Here is a 22,131-nt window from a genome sequence, read left to right as displayed (position 1 = left end):
TATTGAGATTCATCCATGTTGTTGTATGTATCAATGGTCCTGTTTCTTTCATTCATTGTATGGATATATTCTATATATTTATCTGTTGATGGAAATTTAGTTGTTGTTTCTAGTTTGGGACTATTACAAATACAGCTACTATCAACATTCACGTACAAATTTATGCACACGCAGATGCTTTCGTTTCTCTTGGGCATATACCTAGGAGTAAAATGTTTCGGTCATGTGATAGATGTAAGTTGAAAGTTTTAAAGGAACTGTCAAAATTTCTAAAGTCGTTGAACTATTTAAGATTCCTACCAGTGGCATATGAGAGTTCTAATTCTTCCACTTTCTAGTCCATATTTAGCCTGGCCCGTCTTTCTCATTTTAGGCATTCTAGGGGAATCTCACTGTGGTTTTGATTTGCATTTCCTTGTTGATTAATGATATTATTTTTTCATGTGCAATTTGCTATTGGTATATATATATATATACAAAATTTTATAATATGTAGATATATATACAAATTTTTTAATGAAGTGTCCATTTTTAATTTGAATTGTTTGACTTTTCATTGTTGAGTTGTAACAGGTTTTTAAAATATATTCCAAAAATAAAATAAAATAAAATATATTCCAAACAAGTATTTTATCCAACATATGTTTTCCAATCTGTAGCTTGGCCTTTTCATTTCGTAACAGTATCTTTTGAAAAGCAAACATTTTATTTTGATGAAGTCCAGTTTATTATTTTTTTCTTTAATAGTTCCTATTTGTGTTTCATTTAACTACCCAAGTTACTAAGATTTTTTATGCTTTCTTCTATAAATTTTGGAGTTTTATCCTTTGTATTTAAGTTTATGATTCATTCTGAGTTAATTTATGTATATGGTGTGAGGTAAGGGTCAAGATTTATTTTTTTTTACGTAGAGCTAACCAGTTGTTTTGGCACCATTTGTTAAAAAACAGTTATCCTTTCCACATTGAGATGCCTGGGTATCTGTTAAAAATCAGTGAATCATATATGTGTGAATTTTCTATTCTGTTCTATTGATCCATGTCTGCCTTTATGCCAATATCACACCATCATAATTACTTTTACTTTATATGTATTTCTCTTTTAGTTACTTTGTAATGTTTTATAGTTAGTTCTTTTAATTATTATTATTTTATTTAAAGCCAACCAAAATCTTTTAGAGTTGTACAAACTAATCAAATCCCCATATAGCCTTTGTCTCTCTAAACTGAGAAGTCTTGATTTTTTTCTTTTTCTTCTCTATCCAGAAACTCAATAACAATTATTTTAGTGAGTTTTCTTTATCCCATTGCTTCCATTCCTAATGTGCTTACTTTGGGTACACACACACACACACACAGACACACATGCTTGGCACATGAGTAGGTACCATAAGGAGTAGCTGCTTTTTCCCTACTGTTATTACCAGTATTGCTGCTATTTTTGTCATCATTATTGCACACACACTTTGGTTTCCAACATTCTTCCTACATATATAAAACCAGTCACTCTAGTTTTGGGCCCAAGAACTGAATCAGGTTAATTTCTTTAATAAACCTACATGACACTGTGGTTCAATATTGGCTATTTTAGTGAATGTATTGAGGTATCTCATTGTGATTTTAATTTGCCTTTTCCTATGACTGTACACTTCCTGAAACATAATAGAAAATGCAGATATTATTAACTTATAAATATAATTTAAATTCTCTCTCCCTAAATACATAACTGAGTACTTTTTTACACTGATCTTTTTCTCAGGATCTTGCACATTCACTTGTCTTTGAGAGACTATTCTGTGCTGTGCCCTGATCAGATTACCACTTAATAGCCTGAAAAGCCTTCTGAAAACTGGAGTTTTCATGAGTATTTTTGTCTACATTTAATTTTTAAAATTTAAATAAGAATTGTCTTCCAGTGATCCCTAGAAAGTCCATTGTGGTTTCTTCTCCATTGAGAGATGAATGTTCTTTTTTTTTCTTTTATTTAAAAAATTCTTTTTAATTTAAATTCAATTTTGCCAACATATAGTACAACACCCAGTGCTCAACACATCATGTGCCCTCCTTAATGCCCATCACCCAGGTATTCCATCCTCCCACCCAGGGAGGTGAATTGTCTTATGCCTATCTTTTGTTTTCTATCTTATACCAACCAGTGTTCTATTCCTGATAAATTTTCCAACCCCAACCCAATTCCTAAAAATACAATTTTTAAGAGTGCTCAAAAGTTCGAGAAAATTCTGATGATAAACTCAGCAATATCAGGCTTACATCCCTGCTTCTCTTGCTTGATAAAACCAGTCAGATTGCTGTTCAAGTTTCAGCAAATTCCACTTTAAGTGATGATATGACTTTAAGTAGAGGAAACTCCTTTTGGCTCTCCTACAGCATTTTGGAGGAAAAGGGAGGGAGGATGACAGGCAAAGTTGTTAAATGTTAAAATCAAAAGCTGAAAAGTCATTGAATGCAAAATAACTCAAACTCCAAATGAGAAGAGAGTTCAGGAGGGACTTCTCACAATGAAGGGAAAAAAATGTCAAACCAGCAGTAATTGAGAGAAAAGTCAAATGGAGGATGGGAGTCTCCTTTCTCAGAAGAAAGGGCTACTCTGTCTTTGTTGCCTCCTCCACTTTTCCTTTTTTAAATTTGGGATGAGGAAGGTGACAAACTCTAGAGAACATAGGTGGAGGGAGAGCAGAGGAAACTGCTGGCTGAGCAGGAACTGCAGGGGCGGAGGGGGAGGGGCCCATTTTGTGCTTAAAAGGATCTGAGAAGGGGGTGAAAAGCTGCCAGCAGCCAGAATATGAATTAAGGAAGGTGACCTTACAGAAATAGAAAAAATGACCTCTCTCTGAAATCTAGAAGGAAAAGATGAGGATGTTAACTAGTTAGGAAAAAGAAAATCATCACATATCGGAGTATGAAAAGACCTTAGAGGTCATGGAAACCAATCCTTGCATTTTACAGATAGACCAAGAGTTTAGAAGAATGAGCCATCAGAGTCCAAGTTGGTCCACCACAATATAATATGTTTGAATTTGAACTGATAAAAAATAATGTCCTTCAGTATCAAAGAAATCATGTACTCTTAGAATATACACTCTTTTTCTCTTGTGGCTTTTCATCATGCTTAGCATCATCATAGCCCTTTTGAGAAACACCATATTAATTGATTTGCCTAAGAGCCATAGAGTTCATGGGATTATTTTCAGTTTTGTTTTTAAGTATTTGGAAAGAAAAACCATCAACATGTTTGGTGCTTAATCAATAGTTTTGTACATTTTGATTCTTTTAATAAGTAGGTATGCCATTTGAACAGGGTTGCTGTATGGAGTTCAGCACTGTATACCTGGTGACCAAGCTGGTTGAGGCCAAGGAAGACAATGGTCTTCATTCCCACTACCTCATACTTTCCCAGGGCCTAGGTTTGGCTACCAGAACAGCCTTTCAGGGGGCTTCTAGTCTTCTCTCTTGCCCTTTTCCAAACCATTTTCTGCACCAGCCCTCAGAGTGACTTTCCTAAAATGCAAATCCAATCATACCACTTTCTTGATAAATACTCTTGGTAGCAACTCAATGACCACAGGTTAGATTCTAAACTCCTTAACCTCTAGGTCCTCCCTGGCTTTTCCCCCTCATTTATGGTTCCCCTCCTAACGCTGTACACTCAAGCTTTAGTGATCCTGTGTTACTCATCAGACCAGCTTCAGATGCTATATCTTTGCTAGCAGTTCTCGTCTGCCCAGGATGTCCTTCTCCCCTTCCTCCTCTACCTACTATCTGTCTACTCATCCCTCAAGGCTCAAAGCAACACTTTCCTTGCACTCTCAGTTATAAGTGACCATCCCTCTACTAGTGGCTCATTCCGTCCTGGGAGTACATTTATCCTAATGCCTATAACATTTTATTGCACTCATTTGTATAAGCAAGAGAAATCAGCGGTTTTCAGACTTCAAAGCACAGAATGCACATAAGAACCATCCAAGGACTTTCTTTAAAAGGCAGAAATGTCTTGGCCTCACCCCTCGAGATCCTGTTTCTGATTCTGATTCAGTAGGTCTCGCATCAGAGGAGTTCCTGGACATCTCTGGGCCCAAGGAGAGCCTCCTCTAAATCAGGTAGGTCTTCACCTGCTTATAGCACCATTTTTCCAAGGGCAGAAGACATGGCTGGTGTGTCATACCTGCTACTCCCTGATCACTGACTCACAAGAGTATCAGCTGGAGAGATCCCCACACTCTCTCCCTTCCCACTCTCCTGGGGGTAAAATATGCAAAACTCATTTATATTCCCGCAAGTAGGTGAGAATCACATTCTGGGCCATCACCATTCAATAATGGAAGCTTTGTGCAAAGTAGTGACAGGTGAGAGGAATGATTTCATTTTTCACTTTGACAATTGGGTGAAGCAGATTCCTGGCAGTTCTGCAAAGGTTTTATGCCCACATAGTTACCCAAGGGATCTGCTTAGCAACCAAGAGATGCTGCCAGGGGAGGAAAAGCAGATTCTTCTCTCAGGGGCATCTTGTAACTGAGATGCTGCTACAGAAGAGGAGAGCAGAGGGCAGACCTGACCTAGGCTTCTCACCTGTTCTATGGTCCTCAGAAAATCCTGTCCTGAGTGCCCTAGCCCCTCTCCCCTCCCCAGAGCCCACACAGAGCTCCCTGCAAGCGGGGAGCGTCATTCCCCAGGGGGTGGGGTCCTGCTGGGCTAGATTTCTTCTTTCTGCAACTATTTTTACTATAAAATTCAGCCTCAGAGTGACTTTGTTGGAGGTTTGTTTTGGGAGGATCCAATATGGCACCTCTCTTCCATGCCTGGGTTTTGAACTGAGAAGTGAAGGCAAAAAGTAGGCATTTGGTAAATATCATGGATACTGTTGATATTGGAGGATGGGACTTGTATCTGCAAACTACAGCATTTCCTAATGCTGAATCCTAGAACCAAACCGAACCCCTCCAAGTGACAGCCCTCCCATCTTCTGCCCACTAGTTGAGGCAATCTAGAAATTGTGCTCCGGACCAGATGGTGGGCTCTCTGTAGCAAAGGGGAATGTCAGGGGCTAGCAAGTCTAGTGTCTCTCTAAACCCACCAGTCGGGTGACTCCCTGTGCAGAGGGAGTCAGGGACAGAGCGAAACCACAGTGGCACTCACCTTCACATGGCAGGAGACAGCAGACACATGTCCAGGTCCCCCAACTCAATTATGATTGCTATTAAAGACTGAAAAAATACAGAAAATGCATAAAGAATAACATGCAAATCATCAGCAATCCCAGAGATACTCTATATATAGTTTTTATTCTAAGGCACATAATTCTCACCCTTTAATGTTTCTCATTCAAATTGGGATGTATTTTACAATTTATATGTGTTTAATGTGATATTATTTTTTCCTAAAAGATTTTTGTTAGGCCCCTGGTGCCTCTCTCAGTTGCCAGCATCTTAGAAATGAGGAAATGTGGTGAATTTCAATTGTTTCACAAAGTAAGGATTCTTCTAGAACATGTTTTCAAATCAATAGGTAGTGAAAACCTGATGTACAAGGACTGCAAAATAGTCCATCATCCAAGTGAAGGAGAATGCATTTAACTCATCTCTAGCTCTTGGCATTTCTGTTTCTTCGTTTGTTTTGATTTTTAGTATCATAGATAATGTGGTGATATTTAAGTACTTAAGTACCAAGGTACTTCCTTGGTACCTAAGTCTTTGCTCCACATATGATTTCCACCCCTTTAAGAACTGGCCTTTGAATCCAGGATTTTAACTTTTTAAAAGTGTCAGTGTCATGTGACCATATTGTTCCTAAAAAAAGTAATTCAATGGAGTGAACCACGAAGAACACCTGAGGGTGCCCATCCCGGCACAGGCCCAAAACTGAATTACAAGGTAAGGTACCTTCTGAATTTGAGGATTATCTGTCCTTTACGCCTCTCCTGCCACTCTTTGTCCAGTCCATTCTCCTTGGAGAACAAGTATAGAGGGCAAGGCTCAACGTTGTTACAGACCTTTGCTGCCAAACCCAATGTAGTGCCCTGACTGGTAAGGCTCACTGATGGAGGAGAGAGGTGCCCCTAAATGGCCTAGAGCCCCAGTAGGCTGGGACCATCCATGGCTCCTTTCCCCTCTGCCCACACTCAACTCCCAGTGGCGAGGTGGCACGATGGCAAAGCGGTGCCCAGGAAGCTGGCCGGCTGAGCATTTGTCTTGATGCCTAGAGACTGCTGGTTGAGGTTCCTCCTGGTACCTCCTTCTCGTCTCTCTCTATCCCAGTGCTCAGGATTGAAAGAACGTTGAGCTTCCTCTGGAGGCCAGGAAGTGTCACTGGTGGGGATGCCATGCTTCACCTTGATCTCCATATAGCCATCCCAGAGGCAGCAAGGGAAGGCTTTGGCCTGGGTTCAATGCCATGCAACACATTTTAATCAGCATCTGCCGTGTGAAAGGCAGTATTAAGTGCTGTAGGAAAGACAAGGTTTTATTTCTGTCAAGAGCTTTTTATGGCACCAGTTCCATGGATCCCCACCCCACTCTAATCCATCTGCTTGCTCCTTGGGTATAGGCAGGAGAGTTTTCTGGAAAGGAACAGCATGTGCTCACTCCTCAGAACCACAGACAGAAGCAGATTGGACTGTGGCAAGTGCAAACATGGCATGTTTACTGGGAAGAAAAAGTTCTTGGTTCCCTGGAGAATAATGTACCAAAACAAAGTGGATTCTATGGACCTTCCTCAGCGAGATGATGTCTACCCAGGTTAAGGAGAGAATTCTAGGGCCTAAATATGCCCCAACCACACTGTATTCTTTGCCTGTTACTCCACTGAGGTGCAGATTCTCTTATTTCCTACTCAAAACTAACTGGGGGCTTTGGGTGAAGCTTGTAGGGCAGAACTTGGTTGGGCTTTTCCTGATAAGATGACTCACCAGATCTGGTGTGCCAAGTGCCTCTAAGCTACAACGGTTTATGTTTAAATAGTTTCTAGAATTAACCGGGCTCTTAGGATTTCTGAGCCAGGTCAGCTGCACTGGGGTAGAGCTCACTGGTAACAAAGATACCCTTTCCCAAAACAGGTGGGAGTGCGGAGTGCTGGATTATGTAATAGTGGGACACACCCATCTTGGGGAAGACAGTGCCCTCTGGTGTTCCAAAGGGACTTGAAGGAGATTTGAAGGCAAAATGGGTACTGTTGGCTTCTCATCAGGCCAGTAGGGCTCTGAGGTTTGATCCAGGAGTCTTGGGCACTCTGATCTCAGAATGGCATCCTGTTCCCCTGGCAGAGCAGAAAAGAAAGGGGAAGCTTGGAGAAGCTTCGATGCACAGCTCTCAGCTAGATCTCAAAGATCCTTGGAGCATGAGAGGGCAGAGATGCAGCCCCACACAGTCATTTTGTCTGAGGTTCCACCTGTGCAAAGAGATTTACTGCCTGGAGGCAGGATGGGGATTAACTCTTGCATCTGTCCTGTCCATAGAGGAGAGGGTCTTTTCAAATGACCTTTCAACTGGGTTGTGTCTCATCAAGAGAATAGGGAGGAGCCCATAGGGTCAGCAGGAGGGAAGGGGACCTCCATCCAACCTGTCCATGGGGAAGGTGTTGAGGTGGGGGGTGGGGAGGTGGGAGGTGCTCTCCACTATGAATACTCCTGGGGCTACACCTTCTGCTGACCATTTGAAAAACAAATCATGGGGGATCCCTGGGTGGCGCAGCGGTTTGGCGCCTGCCTTTGGCCCAGGGCGCGATCCTGGAGACCTGGGATCGAGTCCCACGTCGGGCTCCCGGTGCATGGAGCCTGCTTCTCCCTCTGCCTGTGTCTCTGCCTCTCTCTCTCTCTCTCTCACTGTGTGCCTATCATAAATAAATAAAAATTAAAAAAAAAAAAAAAAGAAAAACAAATCATGGAAAATAAAAAATACAGAAGAAGAACAGAAAGGTAATAAAGAAGATTTCATTTCAATAATAAAAAAGGTTGAGAAGATTAAGATGGGCTTAAAAACCAGCCATCTTAAACATGAAAGGCATTTCAAAGTAAGCTTAAAATGAGCAACTTTGTTTGAAATTTCAATAAAAATAAAGGAGGAAAAAAAATAACTAAAGTAAACTAGGTTTAAAAATACAATTTAAAATAAAATTCAAGAAATTTTGTGTCTGAGAAGTAGGGAGAAAAATTACAATTCCAGTAAAAGAATATTAAGAGGTTTTTTTTTTTTTTTTAAGAGAAGCTACAGCTAGATGAGATTTAAAATCAGAGAAATGGCTGAACTCCAGTGAGAGATTAAAACCATAAAAGACGAAGTTATACATGATCAAAATAAAACCCAAGAGCCATGAGGTGAGAAGCTAAAAACCTGTTAGTAAATGAAGCTAACAATGACATAGTATTTGTAAACTATCAAATTAAAGGGAAGAATGTGTAGGACAACATGAAAATGCAAAGTTTTTATGTTTGGAGTCAGGTGTAAGACAAAGGAGATGGGGAGGAAACAGAGCAGACAATAAATTTCTATGGACACAGGTTCCAGGGGCTGCACCTGCTTCTCCTGGGCAGTGGCTCCCACCTCAAGGGCTGCCATTTATTCTTGGGGGGTGAAGAGCCAGGTGTCTGAAGGTCCAGAGCTCCCCTTACCCCTTGTCCTAGACACCGCCCCTATAGACTCCTGGCTCCCTCTGACCCTGATGGCATTTCTCCATGCTCCTTAATTCACTGTAGCTGTATGAGGGGCCCCGAGGAAAGAATTTTCCAGAGCCACTGCAGCCCTGGGGCAGAAGAAACATCCCTAGATCCTGCTGTGCCACTCACACCTCCCCCGCCCCCCCCCTGCTTTTCACAGGAAAAGGAGAACACATGAAAAGAGGTAAAGAGAAAATCAAATATAGATTGAGGGTAAAACGTCTAGAACTGTAAATCGTTCACTAATACCTCCTTTCGATGTCTTTTGCATCAGAACATAAATACCAGTGGCAGGAAGTTTATCTTCTGCGGAGTTGCTAAAACTACCCCATATGTAATTATATATTCGTACTGTATTGGCTCAAAATTGTGTGGAATAAAGTGTAACCTAAAGAGAAGCCAAAAATAGTTACTTGGTTTCCTTTGCCAAATTTCCTTGAAAAATGTAACTGCGTGAGAGTTTAAAATTAGGTAATCAGCTAACAAGTATTTGTCGAGTATCCTGAGCTGGGAGGCCTCTCAGCCTCCCTGGCAGGACGGGGACAGCCTTCCAGGCCTCACTGCCCACCGGAAGGGCACGGGGCCCAGGCCGGGCTGGTTTCATTGCCATGACCTTCTTCTCATCAGTCTGGTAGCCAAAAGGAATGTATTGGGGGCACGCTTGCTCTTCCAGGGTCTTTCTGGGCCCATTAGTAAGACACCCAGATGTGGTCTTCTCTTGAAAAACACGTCATTCCCATCAGTGGGCTGCGACGGAGTGCGGCCTTCCCACGCTTCCCCAACTGAGCCTGCCCTGCACCAGGTGTGCGGGGAGCCTGACGGCCGTGGAGCAGGGCACACAGGACCCTCCCCTGGGGACCTGCACCACATCTACAGGTGAGCTTCATGTGTCTGCTTGTTACTGTGTGGTCTGGTTCCCCTCAGCCTCACTGGCCCAACAGTAAGAGACAAGTCCCATGAAACATCGTAGCCCAGTTCTAACTGAATAAATGCACCTCCTGGTCCTCTGTATTTTGGGGAGCAACTGTGGTGGCTCATGTGATCCCACTAGAGGCCTTAGTTCTCCCCTGGGCCCTTCTTTGCTGCCTGCTTGTGGATCCACTGGGGACTGTGCCTCGGCGCCATTACCACTGGGTCCCACATCAGTGGTCTATATGCCCTCTCCAGAGGGCCCCAACGGATGTAGAGAGAAAGTGGACTCCGGGGCTAAAATGTGACAGAGACATCATGTTCTCTGAGAGGGATGTGGGCTCTCCTCTGTCTTCTCGGTAAAAATGCCCCTGGTGCAGGTCAATTCCGAGAAGGCCCTCCTACCCCTCAACCAGACGGGCTCCTGAATTCTCCACATGCTCTAAGCACCAAAGTAACCCAGGACCATCGGCAAGGCATCTGCCCTGGACCTTCATTTCTTCATCTGTAAAATGTGACCTGCCCCTTTCCTGTCGGCCGTGAGTATCCGAGGCCATCATTGAACGCTGAGCACTTTTTAAAAGCCCTATAATGATACTGAGTCGGAGACCACCAGGAGTCCATTGCTTTGTTTTCTTTAAGACCAGAATGGCAGACTTGTAGGAAAGGTTGGTTTTCTTTCCCTAATTCAATCTGTCTGGCCTAGTTTAGTCTTTTAAAATAACAGATTAACTTTATATGAATTATTTATATATTTTACTAGTGTTTTGCCAAGAGACCTTAAAATGTCGCAGATCTTGAGGTTGGGTGTATGACGGTGGGTTGAACAGGTAGGCAAGCACTAGGGGGAAAAGAAGAAAATAAGAGGCTTCCCTCATAAAATAAATCAAACCATATAGCCCCTATAGCGCCCATATGGAATACACTGGGTATGTGCAAGTTAATCGGCTCACTGGTTTGTGAAGCAAGGCCACAACAGGGACTAATTGTGAGACTGGCAAACCCAAGAAGCAGAACCACCACTTCTCCTGCGCCTGTAGCCACAGCAGACGTTTCCAAAGGACGGTGGCACCTTCTCTATCTGGGCTGGAAGTTGGCCTCACATTTTTTTTGATGGAGCGCTTTGAAAAATTTTGATTTTAATTTTAATTTTTTATGCTAGAAATCTTAAAGAGTATAGTTAGACCAGGATAGCCCACATAATGACAACAGTAGCTTGAAGCTACAATAATTAAAAAAAAAAAAAAAAGCTAAAGGGCCATATGTTGAAGGAAACTGCTTCATGAGCCATTTGGGCAGTTGTTGGTGGAATGTGGGAGGACCACGGACCAAGAGGAGACCAAGAGAGGAAGGAGGGGGTCAAAGCTTGCTGCCGTAGGATGCTAGCACTGCCCACTTCCCTGGCACCGTACCCCAACCCACACACGATTAATCCCCTAAACTGGGTCATATATTGAATTATTTAGCTTTAGACTTAGGTTTAAATTAATTTAAATAGATATACTTAAAAATTCAGTTCCTTAGTTGCACCGGCCACATTTCGATGACTCACTAAGCATGTGGCCAGTGGCTCCTCCACTGGGCAGTGCAGATATAGAACATCTCCACCATGACAGGCAGGGCGGCAGGCTCCCTAAAGCCAACCCCAGCAGGTATACTCACACTGCTCAGTAGCCTGGCATCACAGGGCTCATCGTCTCATGGTGGGAGTTAGGCCCACGCAGTATTGGCAGAAACTCAGTTTTGACCCCCTCCCTCCCCTCTACCTCCACAGAGAGGGGGGTTCAGGCTGGGGGAAGGAAGGAGAGAAAATACACCATTGCAAGAATTAAAATTATTCTTTTTCCCCATGAAAGTCACCAAAAGAACAGATGGCGCTTTTTGAAAAATGAAAATCTGGGATCGAAGAGAAGGAAAGAGCCAAGCATGAGTCCCAGGGCTGCTGTTGATTTTTTCTGACCACCGCAGCCAACTCAGCACCGTCATTGTTGTCTCTGCAAAATACACAAATGTGCTTAGTTTTAAGACTTGGGCTTGCAGAGAGAATCTTTGACTTTTGCATTTGATGGAAAAGAAGTGCTCACTTCTACCTCAATTTCTTCTGATCCCGTGATCTCCCATCCCGCTTGCCTGCTGGCTGCTCTGTGTGAAGCAGAACAGATGAGCTTTGACCTTGGAGCTGCTCCGTGGGAATTTCTGCAGATGGTTCTTAATGATAAGGTGTTTGCTCATTTGTTTCTAGGTCCTTTTATTTCAAAATAAAAGTGCAGCCAAACTGACCCATGGGGAGAGAACAGATTGGGCAGAAAATAGCGTCTCCGTAAATTTCTCACTTGAATGCATGCTGACCCCACTCGTGACCTTGTCCCACCAGGATGCTGGCAGCAGCAGAGCAGGGCCAGCCAGGGACCTGAGACCTGAGCTCTGCAGGGCCCACGTGAGGGTCGAGAAAGTCAGCTGAGGCTGAGAGGGCAGGCAAGGGCCCCCGGGTGGAGGACGAGGCCGGGCTGCAGGGTGCAGGGGCCCGGGGAGGGGTGAGCCCCTACTGGCTCCTCCTGCAGGCGCCTGGAGTGTCCCCAGCAGCCTCGGACCCACAAAGCTCTGATTGAGGCATGAAAGAGACGGAATTCTGGCTCAATAGGGCTGCCGGGACTTTCGGGAGCCTCTTGCAGAGTCGCCCCCAGAGAGCCTGCAGGTGAGTAGTGCTTTGGGTACTTGCTGAGCACAGAGCCCCAGACCTGAACCCTGCGTCCTGAGTCTTGGTTGCCTAGGTATCTGATAAGCACCTTGGTTGCCTAGGTATCTGATAAGCACCTTGGTTGCCTAGGTATCTTGATATCAGAAAGTCGGGGGAGCCCTCACCTATCCAGTGGTTCTCAGGCCGGACCCCACAGAGCCTGGGCATCTCTCAAGGCTTCTTTAGTGCTGCAAGAAGGATGCCGTGAGAATGACGGGGAAGGACTGAATTTGTAAAACTTGAGGCCTCCTACGGCTCTACAGTCTGATAATGGTGAGTAATAGGAGCAAAACCCTCCTGCCCTAAGACCCGTGTGTGTGTTCTCTCACTAACCCTTACTGTCACTCTAGGAAGTAGGCATTGGTGACCTACTATAAGGAGACCGCTATGGCTGGGCAAATACGTTGCTTGTCCAAGGTCACACAACTAGTAAGTGGCTGAGCTGGAATTTGAATAGTGAAACTCCTGCCCATCACGCTATACTAACCTTGAAGAAGCTCCACTTGCATTAGACTTAGGTCTTATTGGGCACCTTCTAGTATGTAGATTATAAAATGGATTCCACTGCTAACAAAGGTGTGAAAACACATAGCTGGACTGATCCCTCCCTTTTATACAAGAAGAAGCAAAGGCCTAGAGAGGTGACAAGGTCACAAGATAAGGGCACAGAGTTGGATCTGGCCTGAACGAGGCTAGTAGCTTCCCCAAGAGGCTGGCTCTGAACTTGGCTCTGCACCCAGCCAGCAGTGTGCACTGGGCCAACCCGGTCTGTGACCTTTCCAGACTTCCTAAGGCTGGCGGACACCATCTGCTGAGAAGGAGTTATGGCCCCTGCTGAGGGCTGGATTGGGTACTAAGGACATTTAGCCAAAGGGGAAAACAAAGGTCATGGTTTATGGTGAGTAAATTTCTCATCTTGTTACATGGAACCATGACTCCTTTGTTAGCCAGTCTCGAGTGTCTATGACTACAACTGAATCTGATCCTCTCTTATTCCTGTTGTAATTAATGTCCATGTGGCATGGGGCTTCCTGAAAGGATGAAATATTTTCTAGAGGAGGCTGTATTTCAGGTGCCGGTGACATTTCTTCTTCGCTGGGACTGGTTCATCAATCATTTGGAGATGTTTTGCAACCAAAGGGCAAATGCATTTCTCAGAGCAGTGGCCTCCACCCCAGTCCCCCAGCCAAAGCCAGGTGATCAGGAAAGGGCTTGGGGGGCAGCCAGGCCCTGTATTCCAAAACCCACCATCTGGGAAGTGTATGGCTGCCTCTGCTCCCAGTGGGGAATGGACACATGGCGAGGTGCCTGCAAGCCCTGCTCCCAGAAGAACCCTTGGGTGTCTGTCCGCCTACTGTCCCTGGGAGTGGGGGTGGGAAGGAAGGTTTTGAAGCTGCAAACTCTTTGCTTGGGAAATCCAGCTGAGCCTCCAGGTTGATTTATTTGACTGAGCGTCCAAGGCCCAGTGTTTTTTCCAGGGTTGCTGTCAAAACTATCTTTTCATGTTGAGAAATCAATTTTCCTCACTTGGCTGAAATGGTTTTATAAAACTTACGTTTGAGAGAAGGCTATATTCTATAGCCTACTTCTTGAATGACGTGCTTTCTTGACACATGCTCTGTCTTGGAGGGGCTTGGATTAGATGGGTCTTGACTCCTTTTATGGCCTCCTTGTCCACCATCCCACCACCCCGGTTTCTAAAGAAGGCCATTGTACCAGGTAGCCTTTGAGTATCTCATTGCCTAGCAGATGGATCACAGACAACTTCCGCTTGCATTTTTCTCAAAGTAATAATATCCCTGATGTATCTTAGCAGAAAGTCCCGTGCTGAGCAAATCTGACCAAGCAAATCTGACATTTGCAGCGAGAGGCAGCACTGCAGTGCCACATGTCTGTAGGAAAGTCTGAAAAGACAGATGGGGAGATAAAATTTGGGTGGGATAACAGGGTAAATTTGGAAGAGAGCAGTTGTGGAGAGACAGACTTTTACCTTTACCGTCTTAGGGTTCTTTTTGGTGGGGCCTGAGAATTAAACTGACACAGACCAACAGGAAAAAATATGCACATTTATTTAATGCAAGTTTTATGCAACCCGAGAGCCTTCACAAGGAATAGAGAGCCAAAGAAATGGCAAAACCTACTGGCTTTTATTTTCGGTTTGAACCAAGAGAGGCAGTTGTGGAAACTGCATAGGGAGACTAGAGGAAGATAAGAATTATTTTAACAAGGTCTGTCTGTGTAGGAGTCTCTCCATCCCAGCTTATCTGTGATGAGAAGAATGTTCCTTTGCTTCCAGCACAGGGGAGACAGCTTTCCTATGAGAATCTCATCTGCTGGGATCCCTGGGTGGCTCAGTGGTTTAGCGCCCGCCTTCAGCCCAGGGTGTGATCCTGGGATCCAGGATGGAGTCCTGCATCAGTCTTCCTGCATGGAGCCTACTTCTCCCTCTGCCTATGTCTCTGCCTCTGTGTGTGTGTGCATCTCTGATGAATAAATAAATAAAATCATAAAAAAAGAATCTCATCTGTTTCTACAGAAAAGAAAGAAAGTTAGATTGTTTCTTGTATTTGTTATTGTTCAAATGCCTTTACTTCAAAAGAGTCAATATGGTAGAGCAGGATCCTCAGGTGGCGTGTTCCGAACCTTTCACACGCAGTGTGCCGGGAGATGGCACAGGGTGGCGGTCGGAGCAGCAGGCTTTGAGCAGCCTGGGTTTGAATCCCGGCTGTGCCCCTTCCCCGCCATGCCTCTGTGAGCAAAGTCCGGGTTGTCTTCTTGGTGGCTCTGAGAACAGCACTTACTTCATGGAGTTGCTAGAATCAAATGAGTTAATGGATACAGAACATTTAGCACCCTGCCTGACAAGGAGTATGTGCTCAATAAATATTAGCTATTATTATTCACCCTTTCTTGGGAAGTGATAGTGGATCCCCTGGCTTAGTGTGGAGATTGAGCCAGTGAGGTGGTTTTTTTTTTTTTGATTCTTTATTTTTTTAATTTAAATTTTATTATTTTATTTAAGAAATTTTTATTTTAAATTTTTATTTAAATTTTAAATTATTATTTTTTAAAATTTTAAATTATTTTTCTTTTTGGAGTTCAGTTTGCCAACATATAGCATAACACCCAGTGCTCATCCCATCCAGTGCCCCCCTCATTGCCCATCACCCAGTCACCCCAACCCCCCACCCACCTCCCCTTCTACTACCAGAGTAGGTGTCTCTCATGTTTTGTCACCCTCACTGAAATTTTCATTCATTTTCTCTCCTTTCCCTTTATTCCCTTTCACTAATTTTTATATTCCCCAAATGAATGAGACCATATAGCATTTGTCCTTTTCTGATTGGCTGATTTCACTCAGCATCATACCCTCCAGGTCCATCCACGTTGAAGCAAATGGTGGGTATTTGTCATTTCTGATGGCTGAGTCATATTCCATCGTATACATAGACCACATCTTCTTTATCCATTCATCTTTTGATGGGCACCGAGACTCCTTCCACAGTTTGGCTATTGCCAGTGAGGTTTTGATTCACCCTTGACGGTGGTGTCTCAGGCGCTCTGGCTGTCATGGTTCCCTGGGGATGTTGGCAAGTGGAGTGGACCATCTAACCTGCCGTGAAACGCTTGGTTAGGCTTCCTAAGAGCAAGGAGGCTGGAAGGAGGTGATTTACTCAGAGGTTAAATGCTCCTCCGTCTCCCACCATTTCACTCTGCCATTCCAGAAGGGATTTTTGAGTTAATTAAAGAGAAGAAAGACCAATTCCATTCAGCTCTGTCTTATAAAGAGAAGACTTGCTGATATCTTTCAAAGGCTTGCCTCATCCCAGCATGCTCCTCCCTACCCTCCCTCATCCCCCGAGGCAGAACGCATGTGTCTCTTTTTCAAGCTCCTCAAGAGAAAAATGAATGACTCTCAGATAAATACACAAATGGCAAGGATGATTAAATCTGGTGGTGCACGAAATAAAGCCCTGGCCTGTGACTGTCCTTCCCTCTCCACGGGTCCCTCCTTCCTGGCCTGTGACTGTCCTTCCCTCTCCACGGGTCCCTCCTTCCTGGCCTGTGCACAGTCCCTGAGCAGAAAGTGCTCCTGGCACTGTGTGGCGAGGTGCAGTCAACCAGGTCTATGACCCGCAGGCCGAGGCCCAGCTAGAGCCTTGAGGGCGGCCCCATGGGTGGACGCTGCTGTCTAAGAAAAGACCATTTGCATAATCAGTGTTCGGTGAAAACATACCATTTTCATTTATAGAAACAGTGAAGCCACCTGCTATTTAAAGGCCCCCCCTCCCCTTCTTCCTCACCCCGGGCTGAATCTTTCAGCTCACACCACCAGCCAGCTGTGTCTTGTCCAAGTTCCAGTCTCCTCCTTCAGAGCCTTAAATCTCTCTGACCGTCACCCCATGTGCATTGCTTTTAACACTCAGTCTGGAGTAATGGGGTTATGGCCTCACCCTCAAACACAGCTTCAGTGAGAGTGGTCAGCCGGGGAGGACCTAGGTGTATCCAGGCAAGGGAAGAGGAGCTAGACACGAGTCCAGAGCCTGGCCTCACGGATTCATTCCCCACCCGTTCCCACACAGCTCGGGCTGAGTCAAGCACTGACAACTGAGAGGGCGGAGAGAGGGGAGCACGAGAAGAAAATGCAGCTGCAGAGACAGGAGCACAGAATCCAGAGTAAAAGGAAGGGGCTCAGAGCAAACAGAAGGAAGAGAGCAAAACAAAGAGCCAGATGCAGCAAAACCCCAATGAGCCAGCCGGCTTGGGGAATGGGCATCTCAGTTAGTGGAAGTTTCTAGTTAACTGTGAATGGACCTCAAATCCTTTGTCTTAACATTTAGCTCAGAAAATTTATTTTTATTTTTATTTATTTTTTCATGAGAGAGAGAGAGAGAGAGAGAGAGAGGCAGAGACACAGGCAGAGGGAGAAGCAGGCTCCATGCAGGGAGTCCGACGTGGAACTCGATCCTGGGTCTCCAGGATCACAACATGGGCCAAAGGCAGTGCTAAACTGCTGAGCCACCCAGGGATCCCCAGAAAATCTTTTTACATGATGTTAGTTCGCTTCCTTAAGGCCCACTACTGATGGGGCCCCTGGGATCTTAGGGCAGCTCCAGGGCAGCAGTCACGATGGGCATACCCCGTGTGAGGGGGAGCACCTGCGGAGGAAGGGTCCCATCCTGGACGGAATGTATACAGAACCCCTCTGCTTAACCTGAACACTAAATCTCTGGTATAAACTTGCTTTTTCAAGTTTTTAGTTTATCTTAATCATGAATTCCTGAGAATTTTTCTTAAATCTTAACTACATAGGATCTTGCCCCAAAGTAGCACAGAAGAGGGAGAATGCTGTTTCCAAAGAAGTGACTCAAAACTCTCTGAAGCTGATAACAGAAAGATGTCTCGAAAGGAAAAAGATGAAAGAATTTTGTGGAAGAAGAATGAAGTTGCTGATTATGAAGCTGCAACATTTTCCATCTTCTAGAACAACACCCTATTCCTGGTCTTGGTCATTGTTGCCTCCTTCTTTATATTGAAGAACTTCAACCCAACAGTGAACTATATTTTGTCCATAAGTACTTCATCAGGCCTCATCGCCCTCCTGTCTACTGGCTCCAAGTAGACCAGACCAGCTTTGGCCCCTGGCTTTGTAACTATGGGTGGCCTGTGGTATATGGAAAAGTAACAGGGTGGTCAGAGTGAGAGACGCACAAGATATTTTTATAGTCTGCAGTTGGAGGGTTTGAAAAACCCAACAAAATGTAATTCAATATTTGTTTATTAGCATTTTTTGACAGATTGTTGAAATTAAATGAATTGAAAAAAAACTACATAGGACACTTCTATTTATTCTTCAAATCTCAATTTGAGTATCGCCTCCTCTGTGAAGCCTTTCTGATCATTCCTGCTTTCCTGTCTGCCCCCCACCCCCATCATTTCCCTCTTTGCTAAGCATACCGTGTTTAAGTACTTTGTAAACAGAGGACCCAGTGGGCAAGTGATGAAGGGAGGCCTTCATCTATGACCTGGCTTGTAAAGGAGCTGAACTCTCAATCTTTGCCTTATGATAGTAATAAACTCCAACTACCTGTGCAGTCTCAGAAGGTAAAACAAAAGCAAAAACAAGTCCTGCTTGTTCCCTGTTATACCCCCCAGCTCATGGCCAGAAACAAGGGAGGGAAAGAGAGGTGAAAAAGGGAGAAGAAATCCTATAAACAGATAAGAGAGGGGCGAGAGAAACCATTTACAGTCGTGGTGACTTAATCTTAATTCTGAGACCTATTCCTTGTCTGTTTCCCTCTGATCTGTAAAACAGAGTGCCTCCTACAAGGTTTCTGAGTTCTGAAACAACTCAGGAGAATGATAGTTCTCTTTCTATTAACGAAACCATTCTCTAAATGTGCCATAGGGGGTAGGAGTGGGGTGGGAGTTTAGGGAAGAGAATCAGTCAGCAGTTAGCAAGAGCCAAATACACACAGTGGCAGATCCATGGAAGCTGAATCTGAGGGCAGGTTGGAGACCAACCAAGACTAGACAGTCAATGCCACTCAACATTTGTTGTGTCTCTCTTCTGTGGGCCATGATAAAACTCACCAAAACAGTATTTGTTGGGCCACGACCAGTTGTTGGGAATAGAAAATAGGGAGTAAGGCAAAAAGAAGGCAGGGCACCGTCCTGGCATCCAGTTGCACAGCTCTGGACGTACCACCGCTCCGGCCTAGGAAGCAGCAGCCCGGCCCCTGGTCCCTGGGCTGCTGGCACTGGAGGGCCACGGAAGGAGCCGGCGGGGCTGGTAGCTGGGGGAGAGCTCAAGCCTGCCCTGAGCTCAGCGGAAACCCGGCCCCCTGTCTGCCCAGGACATCCCCTTGGTGCGTGCCTAGCCCCCAGCAAGCCCTGCCAGCCTCACACCTGCCTGGTCATGATTCAAGTCTAATTTAAGCCGTGGGCCTGGTGCTCCCTTCAGCACGCCTCTGAGAAGGCCCGCATATTGCTTACAAACCAACCAACCAACAGCCCTCCTGCACTATCGGTTTTACAGGCAAAAGAGGATGTGGTGACGTCCTATGATAGAGGTTGTGTCCTCTAGGATCCCCGAGGTGCCCAACAGCGTGTAGGCCAACCTGGCAGACAAACTGCTCCTTCTGTTTATGCGCATCAACTGTGTGTTCAGAGCTGTACCTGCGTGATGAAACAGGAAGCCTGAGGGACGTTTCCTCAGTTTATCCCCTGCTTTCTCTGGACTCCTGGTAGGTAGGGCCTGTTTTCACTTCTGTACTCTCAGTATTTGGCACAGAACCTGACAAAGTGTAGGTGCTCAACAGATGCTCCCTGAGTGAATATAATAATTCTATTTTCAGGATTCAGTTATGACCGGATCAAGTCCGACCCCTCATCTCTTTGCTTCTGTATTGGGATGAGTTCACTGAATGTCCCCGCAGTCCCTAGTAGCTAACCTGCTACTCAGCTGCCACTACCTCAGCAGCAAGGCAGTCCGCCCCTTAGGCAGACAAGTAGAGCACACAGGACTCCGCTCTCTTTCTTGCCTTTCTTTCTACTTATCTTCCTCTTTCCTTTCTGGCAGGGTGACCAACTATCTCAGCTTGCCCAAGTCTGAGGCCTCTCTCAAGCTAAAACCAGGCAAGTCCCAGCAAATCTGGGCAGGTGGTCGTTCCATTCTCCTTTTCCCTTCCAGAAACATACGATGAATCATAGTTTGGGCATGGACCTGAACTAGACCCTGTGGACATCAAGAACAAGACAAAGCTTCTGCCCTCAGCAATCTCAGCGTCTAATGGGATGGAGACACATGGGCAAGAAGTTATAAAGTACTAAGCAGAGGCAGAGTGGCTGGAGGGTGAGAGGAAGAATAAGGTGAACTTAGGGAAAGCTTCCTTCAGGATGTGACATCAAAAAGCATCAGAAAATATGATTGCTTAGAGGCACCTAGTCCTGGTCAGGGAGACTGAGTGTCCTTACAAGTTCGGAGTGTCGGGGGAGGGCTGGGCACGGTCCCAGGGGTCCCCCACGCGGTCAGCCCTCTGCCTTGGGGGACCCCCTTCTTCCAGCCCGAGCTGAGGGGCTTGTGGGCCCCCGCAGAGCCCATGGGAATGGGGGAGGGACCAAACCGAGTATTATCTGATAGGGTTCGAGCTGATCTCGTACTCCCACATTGCCTTCCCTACAGCCTAAACAGTGCCTCAGGTTGCACCATTACGCTTCCAGCCCTTTAGGTCCTGGAGGCATTGAAGGTTCCCAGAGTCTCCTTGGAAACTGCCAACACCCCTTGGAGAGGGAACCCCCTAAACTGTTAGCATCCCACGCCCGCGATAGGGATTTGTTGGCCCCCAGCGTAAGGAGTTGGGCCTGGACCTCAAGACCCAGGAGAACTGTCTAGTCTCTTCAATAAATGGCACTGGGAAAATTGGACAGCCATGTGCAGAATAATGAAACTAGACCATTCTCTTTCACCATACACAAAGATAAAATGGATGAGAGATCTAAATGTGAGACAATAATCCATCAAAATCCTAGAGGAGAACACAGGCAACACCCATTTTGAACTTGGCCACAGCAACTTCTTGCAAGATACATCTAGGAAGGCAAGGGAAACAAAAGCAAAAATGAACTATTGGGACCTAATCAAGATAAAATGCACAGCAAAAGAAACAGTCAACAAAACTAAAAGACAACCTACAGAATGGGGGAAGATATTTGCAAATGACATATCAGATAAAGGGCTAGTTTCCAAGATCTATAAAGAACTTATTAAACTCAACAGCAAAGAAACAAACAATCCATGAAATGGGCATAAGACATGAACAGAAATTTGACCAAAGAAGACACAGACATGGCCAACAAGCACATGAGAAAATGCTCTGCAACACTTGCCATCAGGGAAATACAAATAAAAACCACAATGAGATCCCACCTCACACCAGTGAGAATGGTGAAAATTAACAAGACAGGATATAACAAATGTTGGAGAGGATGCGGAGAAAAGGGAACCCTCTTACACTGTTGGTGGGAATGTGAACTGGTGCAGCCACTCTGGAAAACTGTGTGGAGGTTCCTCAAAGAGTTAAAAATAGACCTGCCCTACGACCCAGCAATTGCGCTGCTGGGGATTTACCCCGAAGATACAGATGCAGTGAAACTCTGGGACACCTGCACCCCGATGTTTCTAGCAGCAAAGTCCACAATAGCCAAACTGTGGAAGGAGCCTCAGTGTCCATCGAAAGATGAATGGATAAAGAAGCTGTGGTCTATGTATACAACAGAATATTCCTCAGCCATTAGAAATGACAAATACCCACCATTTGCTTCGATGTGGATGGAACTGGACGGTATTATGCTGAGTGAAGTAAGTCAATCCGAGAAGGACAAACATTATATCATCTCATTCATTTGGGGAATATAAAAAATAGTAAAGGGAATAAAGGGGAAAGAAGATAAAATGAGTGGGAAATATCAGTGACAGCAACAGAGCCTGAGAGACTCCTTACTCTGGGAGACGAACAAGGGATAGTAGAAGGGGAGGTGGGCGGGGGGTTGGGGTGACTGGGTGATGGGCACTGAGGGGGGCACTTGGGATGAGCTTTGGGTGTTATGCTATATGTTGGCAAATTGAATTCCAATAAAAAACATACAAAAAAAAAAAAAAGTTGGGAGTGTCCAGCCACCCCAGTGCGACAGTGTTCCTGCAGAATTGGAGGAGATGAACAGAGGGTGGCAGTGTCAGACGTGGTGCAGCACCATTACGCTGGGGAAGCACAGGCCCACGCTGTGTCGGAATGTGTCTACTGGTTTTACTCAAGGCAGTA

At 45.1% G+C, this 22,131-nt stretch overlaps 1 long non-coding RNA gene across 2 annotated transcripts; it reads left to right on the top strand.

Annotated features, from left to right (window-relative positions):
- The first annotated feature begins 4,011 nt into the window (after window positions 1–4,011).
- Window positions 4,012–18,141, top strand: LOC140595445 (uncharacterized). 2 transcript variants are annotated; one of them, XR_011997055.1, is made up of 3 exons: window positions 4,012–11,793; window positions 12,401–12,583; window positions 14,607–14,778. It is a non-coding gene; the product is annotated as an uncharacterized lncRNA (long non-coding RNA). The 2 variants fall into 2 exon arrangements; XR_011997054.1 differs by lacking the exon at window positions 14,607–14,778 and adding an exon at window positions 17,624–18,141 and having other exon boundaries at window positions 4,013–11,793.
- Window positions 18,142–22,131: the final 3,990 nt, after the last annotated feature.

This window comes from Vulpes vulpes, chromosome 14, assembly GCF_048418805.1.
Source record: "Vulpes vulpes isolate BD-2025 chromosome 14, VulVul3, whole genome shotgun sequence".
In the NCBI taxonomy this organism is placed as follows: Eukaryota; Metazoa; Chordata; class Mammalia; order Carnivora; family Canidae; genus Vulpes; species Vulpes vulpes.
Note: the sequence above shows the minus strand (reverse complement) of the source record. Positions and strands in the feature narration are given on the sequence as shown.